At 40.7% G+C, this 15,806-nt stretch overlaps 1 protein-coding gene across 9 annotated transcripts in view; it reads left to right on the forward strand.

The window, feature by feature from the left end:
- Positions 1-15,806, forward strand: part of gulp1a (GULP PTB domain containing engulfment adaptor 1a) — a 71,071-nt gene that overhangs the window by 27,764 nt on the left and 27,501 nt on the right. The window contains exon 2 of one of the 9 annotated variants that reach the window (XM_058622635.1): positions 1,717-1,803. The exons of 4 other annotated variants lie outside the window; for them this stretch is intronic. The gene's annotated coding sequence lies outside the window, so the exon portion shown is untranslated. 4 more of the 9 variants (XM_058622638.1, XM_058622636.1, XM_058622639.1 and 1 more) reach the window with 4 other exon arrangements.

Raw genomic sequence — 15,806 nt, forward strand, 5'->3', positions numbered from 1 at the left:
CTTCACCGGCTTAACGTACCAAAACCTTTCAGCAGCATGTTTTTTGGTGACTTAAAACCCTCTCTGCTGACCTTTGTACCATTTAATGTCATGTAATTCATTGGACTGCCCTGAAGAAAAGGAACAATCTGGCATCTAGTATGCCATTCATCTGCTCATATACGCCGTGGTGAATAATAGTACAGAATAAGAGAAATTCTATCTCCTGTGGCAAGCCTTGTTTGTGCTGCAGTGAAAATGATAATATGAGGAAGGAGAAGACACAGTCCATGAAAGTAGGGCACAGAACACACGACTGTTTCTTCCTTGAGCAATTTTAGTCAACTTGGTTCTGCTCCCAGGCAGCCAGACCATTAACTGCATGTCACTTTTCCATCACCCTATTTTTTTTTTTTGCCTCTCCTTCAAGTGTCTGTCTGAATACTGACAGAATCCCCCCCACCCCCCAAAAAAGATGCAGATGTCTCAATTTTGTTTTTAATTAATTCCCCTTTTCTCTGCTGGTAGAAACAGGCCATTTTCCTCTCCTTGGCTGAGGCGTTTTGATGTATTTGTTACTGATAGGATCGTGAACCTGCAGAGCTCAGCAATAAATATGATGAACTCAAAATCATGGTAATAAAATTCCAAAACTATAGTGTGTGTGTGTGTGTGTGTGGGTGGGGATGATCTGCAGCAGCATATGTGAGGAAAGCACTGCATGCGCGAATCAATCAAGTGCTGTGAACAAAAAGACTTTTCCCATCCATTAACACTCCCTGCCCTTTACATCTATAAATGTCATTTCTCACAGATTCCACAGGGCAATGCATAATAGAGCAAACCTGCCTCTGCTTTTCGCAAGTGTATAAACAACCTAGTTTAATCTTAAAGCGAGTGTCCTTGTATATTTGTTTTTATGCTATCTCCTCCAAAAAAGTAAATTCAGAGCTCTGGTGGAGAGAAACGTTAAGTAATAAAGACACAAACATACATCATTTTTCACAAATGGTTCAGATTGCTTTTGATTTCACATTTGCCAGACAGGCATTTCATAGATTTCTTCTTCTTTTCTTTTTTTCTTTCAATTTTGAGAGTGATTGATCAGTGTGTTTTGTTTGCTTTCTTTAAACCATTAATAAACGTTGAGAGCTCACAAATCTCCATCGCTGACTCCGTGCCATAAACTCAATAGTTTAAATGAATAAAACTGCCTTATAGCAGAAGGTTAAGCCCACGGAGCCTGAATAAACAATTCTGTGCTACTGGGGGGGACAGAGCTGAGTCAGCACCTTAAGCCTTTTATCCACAAAATATAATAACTATGGCTGATTATATGCTGATTTGTGCTTTCTTATTTTTTATTCATCAGTTTCATTTCCATACTGTCCTGGGTCTCCTCACTTATTTGTACTCTGTCTCATCCCTATATCTGTAACACTATTAGCAGGATTGTCCTGTTTAAGTTTAGGCTTATTCTTTCTTTCTATTTGTCAGTCAAGAGGTAAACTATGGCAGCCTTAATTGCAGCCGAAATAATAGAATATTTCCGTCAAGCTCGGATTTTTTTTTCCTCTGCAGAAAATGAAATGAAGTTGCTACCAAAAAATAACTTGTTTTTTTCTAACTGTTGCAACTATTGCCCATCGCAATTAGTCTAAAATTTGAAGTCGCATTCAATTCATGCCTCTCTGAAGGCTTCATTATTAATTTTTTCTTGTCTCTTTTCACTTTCAGAAAATGCCGCACCAATGAGTGCCCATCAGCCTTTAGATAAGTGAGGCACAACAAAGGAACCTGAGCATCAAGAGTCCACAGTAAACAGTAAGACTCTTTATCTGCCCTCTTCAGGACTGCCTGAGACGTTATTGCTGTCATGATAATGCACATGCTTATTGTTGCTGCTATCCAACAGTTTCTAACCCTGACACAAGTCACGTTCTATATAAGATATTATAAATACACTTTCCGCTGTCGATACGGCAGTCCAGTGTTTGGCAGCTTCCTTCCCCTGTTCACACAAAAGCACTAAACCAAGTGGCTCACACTGGCTGCTTCACTTTCACTTATCTTCAGTTGTATTTAAAGTTTTTTGTGCAAGTGTGGTTGTATGCGGTAGTGACACATAGTCAACACTAACTGTCAGCACCGTGTGTTGTGCACCCCCTGTCAAGACTCCGCCTGAGACTCGGAGGTTCGTGCTCAGTGAAAACATGGCTGCCAGTGTTTGTTTTTTTTATAGCCAAACTCCTCCATCGTCTTCTCCCCACACTGACTGTGTCAGACAGCTGTTCATCTGGAAATCCTGCCGGCTTGCATTTGTTGAGTAATTATGACAAGAAGCAGCTGTGAGCTGTCATTATGAGTGTTTAATGGGGGTATTTTCAATATTTTTGCCAAAATGTGTGGTATGATCAGCTAGTTATATAGGTTATTGAATATTTATAGCAATACTGATTCCACTCAAACAACCACCGCAGCATATGAATGACTTTAGGTGCTCCATAAATACTTCTCAAATGCTTATACTTCTTCTAATAGTGTAAAGACACTAGAGGTGGGTAAAAAATATCGATTTGGTGATATATCATCATCCTTTCTTGTGCAATACGATAATCGACACACTTTGAATAGAACTTTTCAGACGTTTCTTAAGTTAGACAGATATCGTGATATATCGCTTTATGATTGGCTTGCAATATATTGATTATTGTATCGTGATATTATTGGTATCGTGGTCATGCGATAATCGACACACTTTGTTCTCTATGTTGTGAATAAATAGAACTTTTCAGACGTTTCTTAAGTTAGACAGATATCGTCATATATTGCTTTATGATTGCCTTGTAATCAGTAACAGCGTTTAAGTATAACGGTGTTACTAGCGGCGTTATTTTGTGTGTATTGGTATAGTACTTGAATGCAAAGTGTGTGAATATTGTTTATTTTCAATATTTAATTTTGCTACTTTACTGAATATGTAAGAGTTGGATAGTGCCCTGTTTATTGTGCAATGGTATACAGATACAGAGATTTGCACTACTGAAAGGCCACATTATTCCTTTGTTTCTCTTTACCCAAGTTAACATTTGTGTGTCAATTGTGCCCTTCAATTCAAAGTTCAAATAAATACCAAATGCTCTAAAATACTGTACATAGGGGTTATATTCTTCATTCAGGTATTATAAACATTTTTGACATATAGGATGTTAAAGAATGTAATAGCGTTATAGAACATAAAAAATAATGTAATTTACTTTGCTGAGTAACTTATTACTTTTACAATGTGGTAACTGAGTTACCAACTCAATTACTTTTTGGGAGAAGTAATTTGTAACTATAACTAATTACTTTTTAAAGTAAGATACCAAACACCGCTTGTAATATATGGATTATTGTATCGCGATATTATTGGTACCGTGGACCGTTTATGTGTGTGTATTTAATCAGTGCATAACTGATGAGCCTGGCTTCCTTTGGTCCATAAATCCAAACTAAAAAGTCATCTCTAGTGTGTCTTCTTTAGTGTGAGCCATTATTTCAGAGGCCAAGATGAGTTATAGCCATGAATAAGAAGAGTTTGATGTTTTCTTGCACTGAGAATGACTGAGATACAGAAAATTGGATCACATATGTCCTTGGGTCAGACAGGACATGAATAGTGTGTCCCTATAGCAGTACCTCGCTGTCACCATGTGACCCTTTGAGTGCCTTGTCTTGAATCTTTTGCTTCCTGTACACGATGACTGTCCGTTCAGAGTAAACATGGCCCAAAGAACTTGTTCATTCTATCATTTGAAAAAATTGATGCTGCCACACTCTCCTTGCTGTCAGGGGCGTTCAAAACTGTTGCTGACAGTAAAATATGGCCACATTTAAATGACTCCGCATCGAGGCTGGCGGATGCCTTATCATGCAGAAACAGAGGTGTCGATTAGAAGTAAATTATTGAGGTAGATTTTGGTCATATATAGGCCTGCGTAATCCATCTTTAAGATTTATGAACGTGTCACATCGGTGAGCGTGCTATTTTTATTCTTTATGAAACGCGGTGTGAGTGTTGCAGCATATACACAACACCGATCTAATTGCAAGGGTTATCGTGCCTCATCTCATCGTCTCTTTATTTTAAACAGCGCTAAAATGATAAGAGTGTTGTTTCATACTCTGTGAGATGAGTAAGAGAAGGCAGAGGGTGTGCTTGTTGCTGTCTCTGTCCTGTGGCGTCATCATCCATTCATCTTGGTTTTACATCAGGGGTCTCCAACCTTTTTTCTTCTGAGAGCTACATTGACAAAATGAAAATGACCTTGAGAGACGCATGTTTCTTTAACATTATTCTCATAGCTCAATTCAACCCAAACAAGCTGAATGAGCTACTACTAGCTACCATGCCCCTGCAGATATGCTGTGCTTGGTCAGAAGTTTTAAGGGCTGTGGTCAGGATATGGTTACCTTACTGTTGATTACACACTGGTAGTTTGGCTTTGTCCTAAACTTTCTTTAAAAGTTCATCCACCATTGCCACTGAGGCTGACTACTTTAGTACAACCCACACTGCTGCAGAAATGTAAAATCACTCTGGAGAAGCTGCATTTCAGAACTTTTTCCTCCTGACTAAAACTTTTTATCTGCTAAATGCTCCTTTGCAACTGTAGTCTGGGTGGTTGCATTTTCACAGGTATAACAATCCAAATCTTACACTGACTTCTATCAGCTTTATACTCCACATGAGGGTTGCGAAAGGGCACAGGTGCCAATCACAGCTGACATAGAGGGGAAAGGCGAGGTACGGTACATCCCGACAGGTCAGGATGATGGACAGGCCGCCAGTCCATCATCACAGGGCCAAATCTTACACCAAACTATTCATTTGGAGACAGTCCCTTGGGCATCTGTTCTTGCCTCCATTAATCAAGTGTATCTTTTGGTGGAAAAGATAGTTTGAATGAATCAAAGCACCAATAGCTGGAATCTTCAACAACATCTCTGTCTAAGAACTCATGTGTTGTTTCTACTGTTTTGTAGACGTCATACAAACAGAGAGGACAGTTGTTTAGTTGGATGTTGTTTAAAACATCCAACTATTCATAAATCCGCAGGGTCCTCCAGGAGAGCCTGGTTCTGCAGGTCCTCCCGGTCCCCCAGGACCTCCTACGGCTGCCATGGATGACCTCTTTGGCCCTCAGGATTGTGACTCTGGTCCTCCCATGTCCTCTCTTTGTTTTGTCAGTAGGTGGCGGTACTGAGCTGTGATTTCATGTCAGAGTAGAGTGAGTGAGTATATAGTTCTTCTGGCTCATAAAGCAAATCTCAAAGGGTCTCTCCCTCATGCTAATTATAAATGTGAACCGTGAGTGTAGAGCTAAGTAACCATTGAGCATTGGTTATAGTGAGTCAGCAAACAATGCAGTTAAGCAAACGATGCAGTTAAGGCTGAACAGTGTGTCTGGAGGGTCGACTGTGTGCATGAGAGCATAACAAGAGAATTTGAATCCGTGCATGCACAGTTTTTAATGCATACCATAAAAATAAATACTTCAGATGTGAGTCTACTACCAGGTCTTACTATGTAAAAGTCAGACCAGGCCGAAAACATTTCATGAAAAGATATGGGTTGTATTCCCTGTTCCTGATTTCCCCCATCGTGAAAACCATCTAAAGTATCCACTAAAGTGCTGCCATCTTTGAAAATGTCAGACTTGCAATACCAATCTTGATGAGATCCGTCATTTTCCAGAGAGCTGAAGTCACAAACACTTGAACTGACATTTTGTGTCACTGCAAAGATCCCCCAAACATTCTGCAACCATTATTATTTTGAAATCCTAATCTATAAACAACAAGAACAACTTATTAAGTACAAACAAATGTCTGTTACATTCAAGCCACACAAGTTCTCAGTATTGTGGTGTCAGTGAAGGGTCTCAGTGAAGGGTCTCAGTCATCCAGGCCATAATCTTCTTCAGTGGTATGTGTGGGTGACTGGACTTGCTTGAGTTGAGTTGAAGACATCGAGGCGGCTGCAAAGAGGTTGGAGTATGACTGAAAATGCAAAGGAGGACCCACAAAAACGTTTAAAGGAAAAAAAACTCAGTCGTTCAGAAGTCTGATGGGATAAATGCTTCTTGCACCAACCTGCCCCCAAACACTGTCTCAGTCCAAGACCAAACAGAGGCAGAATAATAACACCATCAACAACAAAAATCATCAATACATTAAACAGCATGAACCTGCAAAATTTGGGCCACAGTTCAGTGATTATTTACTGCCATTTAGATTTCACTTAAATGGTCCGTTTCATTAAAAGTTCTCTCTCCGTTACTTTTTATCCTCAAGACGTCATGCTAGATGTACGCGTACTTTAACACACACCGCCTGATCTCATGTGTTCCGCGTCCCCTCTATTTAAAGTTTGTCTCAAAATGGCACATTTTCTCCAACATCAGTCAAATTGAATTGTACAGTTAGGAAGTTAATGAGTTGTGCCAAATACCTCTTGATCGGATCACTGCTTTCTCCAACAGCTTGGTTTGAAGACAACTGGTAATATACTGTAGTCTGTGTCCTCTCTGGCACGGCAAAGCAGAAATAAGTGAGTGCAGTTAAATTTTCTGTGAATTCTCCATTTATATTGCTGCATATAAGTGAATGTTTTAGGTATTATGCATCATGTTAATGGGTTATCTGTGCATTGTTTTAAACACATTATCTCAGAAATGCCTCCGGATATGTCTATAGAAATGTTGCTTGCCTAATAACTTGTGATTCTGAACAGAAATTTAAGTCAATTTTCAAATCTCTGGCACAGATGACACACAGTAAATCGGCTTGGAACAAAAATAAATGCCTGCACTTGGTTTGTGACAACTGTGAAGGCACTTTAAAGTTGTTCTGTACCCTTAATGTTTAGTATTGAGTGGTATTTGTCTCTTCCAGACAGCTGCTGCAGGCAAAATCAGAAAACTGTGGAGCAAAAGTTAACTTTAGTCACACCGTAACGGCAAACATGACCTTTTGAGCTGTCAAGAGCGAAAATGCAGTTGTGAGGCAGTTGTGAGGTGACAAGAGGAACATTAACAGATGACATGTTCCCGCTTCAACCTTGTACCTCATGGTATTGCACGGCTGACCTACTTTAATTAGCTTCCAAGTGTACAATCATCCAAAAAACACTACTTTGTGACCTATTGAATTTGCTGCTCCACAGTTTGGAGGTAGATTGATTTTGGCGTGTGATGTGTAGCTTTAAGAAAAATAATGTTCTATGAGGTTTTGCCATCGCCTCCAATGACTTAACTGTTTTTGACAGAGTTAACAATCGGATGAAAGCGCATACACAGAAAAGGGGTTGTTCTACAAATCAATTCCACAGAATGTGTTTTGTGGTAGCTGCCAAAAAGGACTACTGGCACTTCCTGTAACACCTTTAAAACAGCCAAGGTGCACTATAAAACAATGTTGAGGAAAACTCAAAGACAATAAATTCAAATTCACTTTTCTCTGTTATGGTGACAACATGCCCTTTGAGTAGTGCTACTTCTGTAGGTATGTTGCCTGGGGAGTAATGGTATGCATATCGCTCCCTAAAGTAAGTGTCTAATGTTAATGCTACTTAAAATATGTTTTTCACTTATCGCAAATCACACAACATTAGTGAATAACTTCAAAATATAACATATATATATATACGGATAACTAATGTCAGATGGGTTCACTATGCCGAGTAAGCCCGTCAGCTCCACATGACTCTTGCTGTGTTTCTCAGTATAGTGGCATATTTATCTTCTCGTTCCCAGGAAGGGATTTGTTTTATGCCAAGACGGATGAAGGCAACGGCGACATTGTGATTGTAAAGAGTTCAGAGTATGACTGAAAGAAGTGCCCACAAAAAGTCTCAGGGAAAACAGTTTGTTTTTGGTTACTGTGTATAATTCCAGTTCAAGAACACCAAACACATGCAGAATAATAACATCAACAATAACAACAACAAAAATGCTATACTGTAAGTTACACACTGCAGCTTTAAGTTAAAACTAAATAGTGTGCTCTTTTTCGTCTTAAATCATTTTCTATGGAGAGCCTTCTTAACTCTCGTGACATCTTTTTAGCGTACGCTATTATTCACAATAAGCCGCTAAGAATGTTGCAACAGCAGTGCAAAAGCCTGCTCAGCAGTGCTGCGCTGCTTTATCATAGTTTATTATCTAGTTTACTGACAGCGCTAATACACATCTAAAGACACATAACAGCCTCCGCTGTGTAAGAATTTTAAGTGAAATAGATTCCATGCTGGGAAGTGGATGCAAGTTAAATGGATTAGTTAAGTTCGAGGCTTATCAGACGTTGTATGACGCAATGACAATTTAGGCTTGTGTCCATCAAACACAAGTTTGAAATCTGTCTTTTTGTCGTTCTAATTAACGCGGTTAAATTAATGGTTCAAGTATCTGGGTCTGCAAAATGGAGCTGGGTCTGAAACTTGAATTCTCTTGAATGGCTTGTAAAAGAAAATGACCTGCCATTTAAATCAAAATATTACATCAATAAACCTATTCTTGAGAGTAAATGGTCTCAATCACAAGTTACAGGTCTTAAAACATGATGGCCATAAGATAGATGACTGCAATAATACACTCACTGGTCACTTTATCATGTACACAAGACACCGAATAAAGCGGCATGCGTGGCACCCACTGTGATCTTTAGCTGCTGTAGCCCAGCTGCGTTAAGCTTCGTCATGTTGCTGTTGCTTTACTATCATCTTAAACCAGTCTTATCGTTGTCCTCTCGCTTTAACAACGCATTGGTATACCGAGAGAACTGCCGCTCTTTGGATGTTTTCTCTTCTGTTAGACCAAAATCCCCGGAGATCAGCAGTCCCTGAAATACTCGGACCAGCCCATCTGCCACCAACAAACATTCCACATTCAAATGGCGCTTTTTTCCTTATACAGTTCTAGCACCACTCGTCTCTACTCAGCTCTACTCTGGTATCAGGCACATCGTTTCCATTACGCCTTAGTACCTCCTCAACGTGGACGGGGTCATGGGAAACTGCTGTGACGTCTATGCGCGACACAACAACCCAAAAGCTAGTGCAGGCAAAGCAGTTCTTCTCAGTGTACTGAAACATTAGAAAGATTAGTTCAGTACTTTCTGCATGACTGGAGCGCAGACTCCGTCTGTCACAGTCGCTGAGCTGAAATACAGCTGAACGGTTGTGATTCAGCTCACGATCGCCGGCTTTCTGCAGTACTGTCGCTACATACACTGGGTTCCTCTTCAATGATTTACATTTAGCTCTGTATAACTAGAATAGGGCTAGTATTTTTTAAGAATTGTGCTTCCGAACATCAGTTTCCCTTGAGTTGAGAAATATCTTCATTCTTTTTTTTGTTACGTGTCCACCAGTGACCCTTGGTCCTGTTAGCGTAACTGTTAGCAAAGATGGTGGACACTGTTTACATTCTGGGAATGAGGTCCCGTCCCCCTACGAGTGGGTCTTAAAAAGTACGGAATTAGCGTTGCAGTTTCAAGCCTCGGACCAAGTGTCACTGGTGGACACCTAACAAAAAAAAGAATGAAGATATTTTGGGAAGCACAATTTTCCAAAAATACTACCTCTATTCTATTAATACAAAGCTAAATGCAAGTATTCCTTTAAATATTGACATGTCCTTGCTAATTGTTGGAGTTTGACATTGATGTTTTGAGGATTTGTAAGTCATTTTTAACTGATCTACAGTTTGGAATTACTCGGTTTGCTCGGTTTGCTTCCAGTGATGGAAAAAACCTCCAGGTACCAGGTGCTATCCCTAATGGCAAAGCAAAAGAGACCCAGTTGAGTCACGAGTAGTGCTCGCACTCTATAACGTAAAAGCACCATAAACTATGAGTTATTCACCCCAAGTCATTTACTACTGTTGAGATGCGCAACCTAAATATTTCAACGTGACCTACATTGGTGAGTGCTTTTGTAGATTGCACATATCGTGCTCATTGATAGGACATAAATATTATATAGAGTCTAAGGGAATGTTAGTAATGTGGCTTATGGGATTACACTCTTTCTCAGGTTGCCGATACATCACTTTGGCCCGGACTGCAGCGTGTCAAGAACAACTGGATAAACTGCATTTACATATCGCCCAGGCATTCACGGCGCTCTCAGGATGAATCCTTCTTTTTATTTAAGCTTTTACCAGGAGTTTGAAAGGTTGTGGTGAGGGCCATCATCATGTCAAGCGATCCAATATCGTTAATGAGCAAATAACTGATCAGCCTCAGCTGTACTTTGAGTTAAGTGCTGAGCGCATCATTACGGAGCCGATTAAATCATACAGTTAACACCTAAGTTTGAACAGGCAGAGGTTTACACAATGACTTGACAAAAAGCTTTGTGGAAAGCAATTATTCAGGGATTACCGTGGTTATTTATTTCATTTATTACAACGATAGCGGGCCGCGTGTTGGCACAGATTCACGTGGGAGGATTGTGGCTGTGCCCGTCACGCCAGCTAAAAATAAATTCACAGGTAAAGTAGCGTCGCTGCTTCACATTGTTGCCCGATATGTGGAGGGAGGGAGGGAGGGAGGCTGCAAATCTCAATGAAAAACCCTTCCTGAGATGCCTCTCATTGAGACGCACATTCTTGCTTCGCCGCCCACTTCGTGTGCACACACACACACACACACACACACACAGCAATGAAATTATTGGACTCTGAGTTTGTTTAAATCTGTAAAACATAAGAACTGCAAACACCGTGACAGCAGGACGAAGATGCGTTAAATCTTCTGCGTATTTGTTTATTGATATTGTCCAAATAGTTTTTTTCTTTCCTCCCTGTACATTTTATCGTGGCGCATTAAATAAGGGGAAAGGAACAGTGTGTTGCAACTTTATCATACTTTATCTTTCCATACTTGAGAAGATTCCTCGCTCATGTTGTTTTCAACTTTTGTCCTGGATGCATCAGAGTTGTTTTTCTTCTCTCTTCGTTGCTGCTGTTTTCAATTATGTCGTTGCTTCTCAGAAAATGGACACTCTTTATGTTTGTGCTCTGGTGCAGAAGCAACATGCAGTAGTACACAGTGTATATTTACACACGGAGACAAAAACAAGAAGCAGAAAAGTGTCACAGACAACACATAATACTACTTTTGTATTTTTATCCATTATAGTTTGCACTTTGTAAAACATTTTTTACCCAGTTTTTTGTGTGTGTGTGTGTGTCTGCGTGTGTGCATGTCTGTGTGGAGTGTAAAGGGCCCCACTTTCCCGGAAAGTGTCTGGTTCAGCCACTTCCCTTACGCCACCACAGCTGTCCATACAAGACGCAAACATGAAATGATACAGGGCAGAGCAAAGACAACCCCTAGAAAAATAAAGTGTGAACAGCACAAAATCCTAAGACCCTCCCTGTAGTTGAAATGCTTTCTCGGGCAGAAACTAAAGATCTGCCGGCCAAAACAAGAACTCGCACGCCACCTCCACCCAAGGCCCTGACTGAGCTGAATATCTAAACCACAGCAGGATACCTTAAGTGTTCTTATGGCTGTGTTAAAGGCCTTTATTTCGCCTTAGTTGTGCTTTGCACTCCTTTTTTCACCTCAGTGCCTCAGTATGCGTGTGAATTAATGTTCATTATTTTTTGGATAAATGTCTTCATTGTTAGGAAACTAAAAGCCCAATATTTAAAATTCCTTCAGCACCCGACCACAAACAGCTGATCACGTGAGCCGTTCGTTTATTCGATTATTCTGACTTCCTTTTCACGTCTTCTTCAATAAACTTTCCTCCTCAGTTTATTTGTTGGAAATGTACATTCTTCCCTTTTTTAACTCTTGAAAAGGGGTCTTTGTACCTCGAGTAGTACCTCTCTGAGACACTTAAAAGGCTTTGAGGGATGTAAAGCCAGACAGACAATTTCAGACGAGACCCCAGGGAGAGAACATTTGGTTGCGGTTTTAGATGTGGGAATATATGAGGGGAAAAAAAGAAAAGCATCCATCATGCTGTTTGTGTTGCCCTTGCATTCTCCTCCTCTCTTTGACAGTGTCCTACTGACAGTCATTCTCTGTGTGATTAAAAAAAATAAATAAATAAAAAATTAAATGTCAGAATGTGAAGCTCCCACTGCCAGGACACACTTTCCAGTCTCCATTGTCTCTGGAGTGCAGGGAAAAAAAAGTGAATGGAATTATTAAATTGACAATACTTTTATATTGTCGTTGCTGTTTAGCTGCTTTGTTTTTGGATAGTCCAACATGTTGTCCCGGGTCTGTTGCCATTGCACATATTGTGAGGATGAATCACATAGTGGAACAGAGGGGTCAGCCTGCAACCTCTGGCACGTTGGCTTTTATAGGTCATCTCTGGAATGTAACGGCGCGTCGCAGTGAAACGGCTTCTGACGAAAAAAGGGGTCTCTCTCTCTCTCTCTCTCTCTCTTTTTTTTTTTTTTTTACACACTCGCAAAAACTCCAAAAGAATCCATTTTGGACAAAACTGTGGGCGGAGGGAAGTTGGGTTTGAATGTCAAGTATCATGTGTCTAGGCAAAAGATTCTTGTTGAGTTTGCAAACCCCATCATTTCTCCTCGCTGCAGCCCTTAGTGTACCACCATCTGGCACAGCTGAAAACTATTAAGGTCTGCTGGAACTTCCTCCTCACTATTCCTTCCCAGTTTTAAGGCAAGTAAGTAGCTTTTATCTCAGCTCAGTTGTTGTTGTGTGCATGCTTCTTTCTCTTCAAGGATCTTCTTCTGGGTTTGTTTTTTTTCCCCCCTTCACCTTGCAAAGACTACAGCTGTGACTTTCCTTGATAAGGTATGTCAGGGTGCTGCATTTGATCCACAGGAGTGTCCATACGAGAGAGAAAGAGAGAGAGAGAGAGCAAGTCTGGCTTTTAGATTACTCACTTAGACACCACGGCTGATTCAGCTCAGGAATTCCCGGGACTAAATTCATAAACAGATTGTTGTTGTGGTGAGTTATTTGTTTCGTTTTTTCCGGCCAGATTCCAGTGCTGGCGAGAGCAAAGTGAAGAAAACGGAGGATCTTTGTTGAATTTGCTGTTCTGGGGGCATTATTTTGGAGCCACAGTTGCATGCACTGCTTTCCATCCCATGTTAAAGCCTGCTGCCATTCCAGTGCATATGGGTCAGATTAGTGTGTGGCTGAGAGACATTTGTAACTGGGATGCTAACGTAAACCTATTTTTCCCTCGGTTTAAGCAAGATTTCATTGTCATTAGCTTTAACCAAACTGTTTGGATTCATTTCTTATGTTTACGTTGTTGTGTGGGCTGAGGAGACGACTCTTCGGGGTCACCGAGGACACAAAGTCTTTCCTAAATTCCAAATGTTTGAGTCACTAAAGGTGAATTGCTCAGACTTTGGACATGGCTATTTTGATGGCTTTTGATTACATTTTAAGTAAGTGATGTCGTTGTTTTTTTTTTACTAAAACTTGAGGAAAACAATTACCTAGATGAGTGAGGTTATACACTGACATTTTAAGTGTTTTTCTTAGTTTAAAAAGTGCTCTGTGCATTTTTATCATGGTAGATGTCAGCCCTCAGAGGCTGCATACTGTTATTTTAATTACCATCATAAAGCATCGCAAAGCACCACACAAGGAGCATTTTGTTGCTCGTGTGTGTCCGTTTACATTTTGTGATTAGACCTTAATTGGATGCCGGCATTCATCGTAATGGGAAATTAATGTTGTGTCAAGTCAAATGAGTAAACTGTGAGCCCAGTATGCACTTTGTTGTGCGTGCACTGAACCACTGTTGTACATGCATGCATTGAGCAGACCTAACCTATTACTCCCACTGCAGCGGGCGCACACATTGAAAGGAGACTGAGGAAGTTCACAGCTCTGTGTAAAAGTCTGCGTGTGTGCGCGTGTGTGTTTGTGCCTCGGGGTCGGCACTTCTCCCAAAGGGGCTGCTGTTGAATCACCAGGCAGGAAGCTATTAAAACAGGCCGAACACACTGCGGCTGTCAGTCAGAGTGAGTGACATCACACACAGGTGGGAGGTGGGGCGCTGTATGACATCATAGCACAGCACAGCACAAACAAACAAACAGAAAGTCAGCCAGAGTGTCTGCTACCAGAGGTTTGCGGAAATAAGTTCCTAATTGTGATAATAAGCCACTGCACAGGACTGACGAAATATCACACCTTTGTTTTTCTTTAAGAATCCTGTCTGTCAAACCCTACCTCATATTGCTTGTTTTAGAACACTAGAGCACAACCTCAGCTGCAGTTCCTACGTGTCTTTCACCCCGGGAGTGCTGCTTTTGTCTTTAAGTTTTATATTTTCAACATGGAAATGAGAGAATGAGAGAGAGAGACAGAGACAGTGATCACTTCCTTCGGGGGGGAAAGGCTTTTTAAATCCAAAAGGCTGCTTCTCAAAAAGTCCTACAGAAAAGTACCAAAGCCACCACTGCCAAGGTCTTCATTTTGGCAGTCCAGATACTGCAGAGTCATCTGGTGCTGAGATCTGCACAATCCTCACTCCCTGTTTTTCTGTGAAATGTAAACAATACTTGTGTCCTTGTTCATCTGGCTATGCAGTGTGTCGACCTGTAAATACAGAATGCCCTTTTTCTTCTTCTTTTTTTCCCCCCAGCAGCATAGATGCTATGTTTTGGCAGACTGAGGAATGTCACAGTCTCCACCCTCCTAAGCTTGTTCCATTTAAATGTTCTTCAGTTCACTCTGAGCCCTGGCAAAGTTTCCCCTTACAGTGAAAACCCACATTGTGTTTGTATATGCAAACTACATTTCCGTCATATATTATTTTGTGTTCTGGCAGTGAATTAAGGAACATTCTCCTTCATTCTCCCTCATCAATCTACTGTCCATGACATAATGAAACAGAAATGTGTGCTATTTTATTCCTCTTATGGCCATTTAAGAGAATACAGGTCTCAGGTACTTGGACACAAAGACTATGAACATTTCTATGTAGAGTCTACACCACAAATCAAGTCATTTAAGGAATACTTCACCGATTTGCATTTAGCTTTGTATTACTAGAATAGGGGTAGTATTTATGACCCACCAGTGACACTTGGTCTGAGGCTTGAAACTGTACTTTTTAGACCCACTCGTAGGGGGGCGGGACCTCATTCCCAGGATGTAAACAGTGTACACCATCTTTGCTAACAGGACCAAGTGTCACTGGTGGGAACGTAACAAAGAAAAGAACGAAGATACTTCTCAACTCAGGAGAAACCACCCCTATTCTAGTAATACAAAGCTAAATGCAAATCGGTGAAGTATTCCTTTAAGTGCTCCCAAGAGCCACATCCCTTTCCATAATTCATAAACAGATGGAACAACCAAAAGTCGAGCTGATTGCCCTGCCCAACCTGAGCAATCAGGAGAGAAAGTCCTTGGTAGACGAGGTAAACAAAGGACCTAATGAGTGTACTCTGGCTGAACTCCAGAGATCCTGTGTGGTGATGGGACAAACATCTAGAAGGGCAAGTATCACTGCAGCTCTCTGGTGGTCTTAGCATCCTGGCAGAGGACAGAGAAGCAAGTTATTGGGGGAGGAAAACAAGGTTTTCTGGTCTGATGAAACCAAGATTGAACTGTAACGAGGACACCAAGGCGTCGCTCATTATTTTTCATCTTTCGACAGTGTTTCAATCAATGCCGAGACCATTTAAACCAGATTAAAAAAAAGTAATTGGCACTCTGTCTTCAAGGTGTGTTTAAAAGAATGGTTTGTTTATCACTAGCTCTTCCCAGTAGTCGCAACGATATTTGACTCGATAGCCTGAATCTATCACTTTGTA

The sequence above is a fragment of the Solea solea genome, chromosome 2 (assembly GCF_958295425.1).
Source record: "Solea solea chromosome 2, fSolSol10.1, whole genome shotgun sequence".
In the NCBI taxonomy this organism is placed as follows: domain Eukaryota; kingdom Metazoa; phylum Chordata; class Actinopteri; order Pleuronectiformes; family Soleidae; genus Solea; species Solea solea.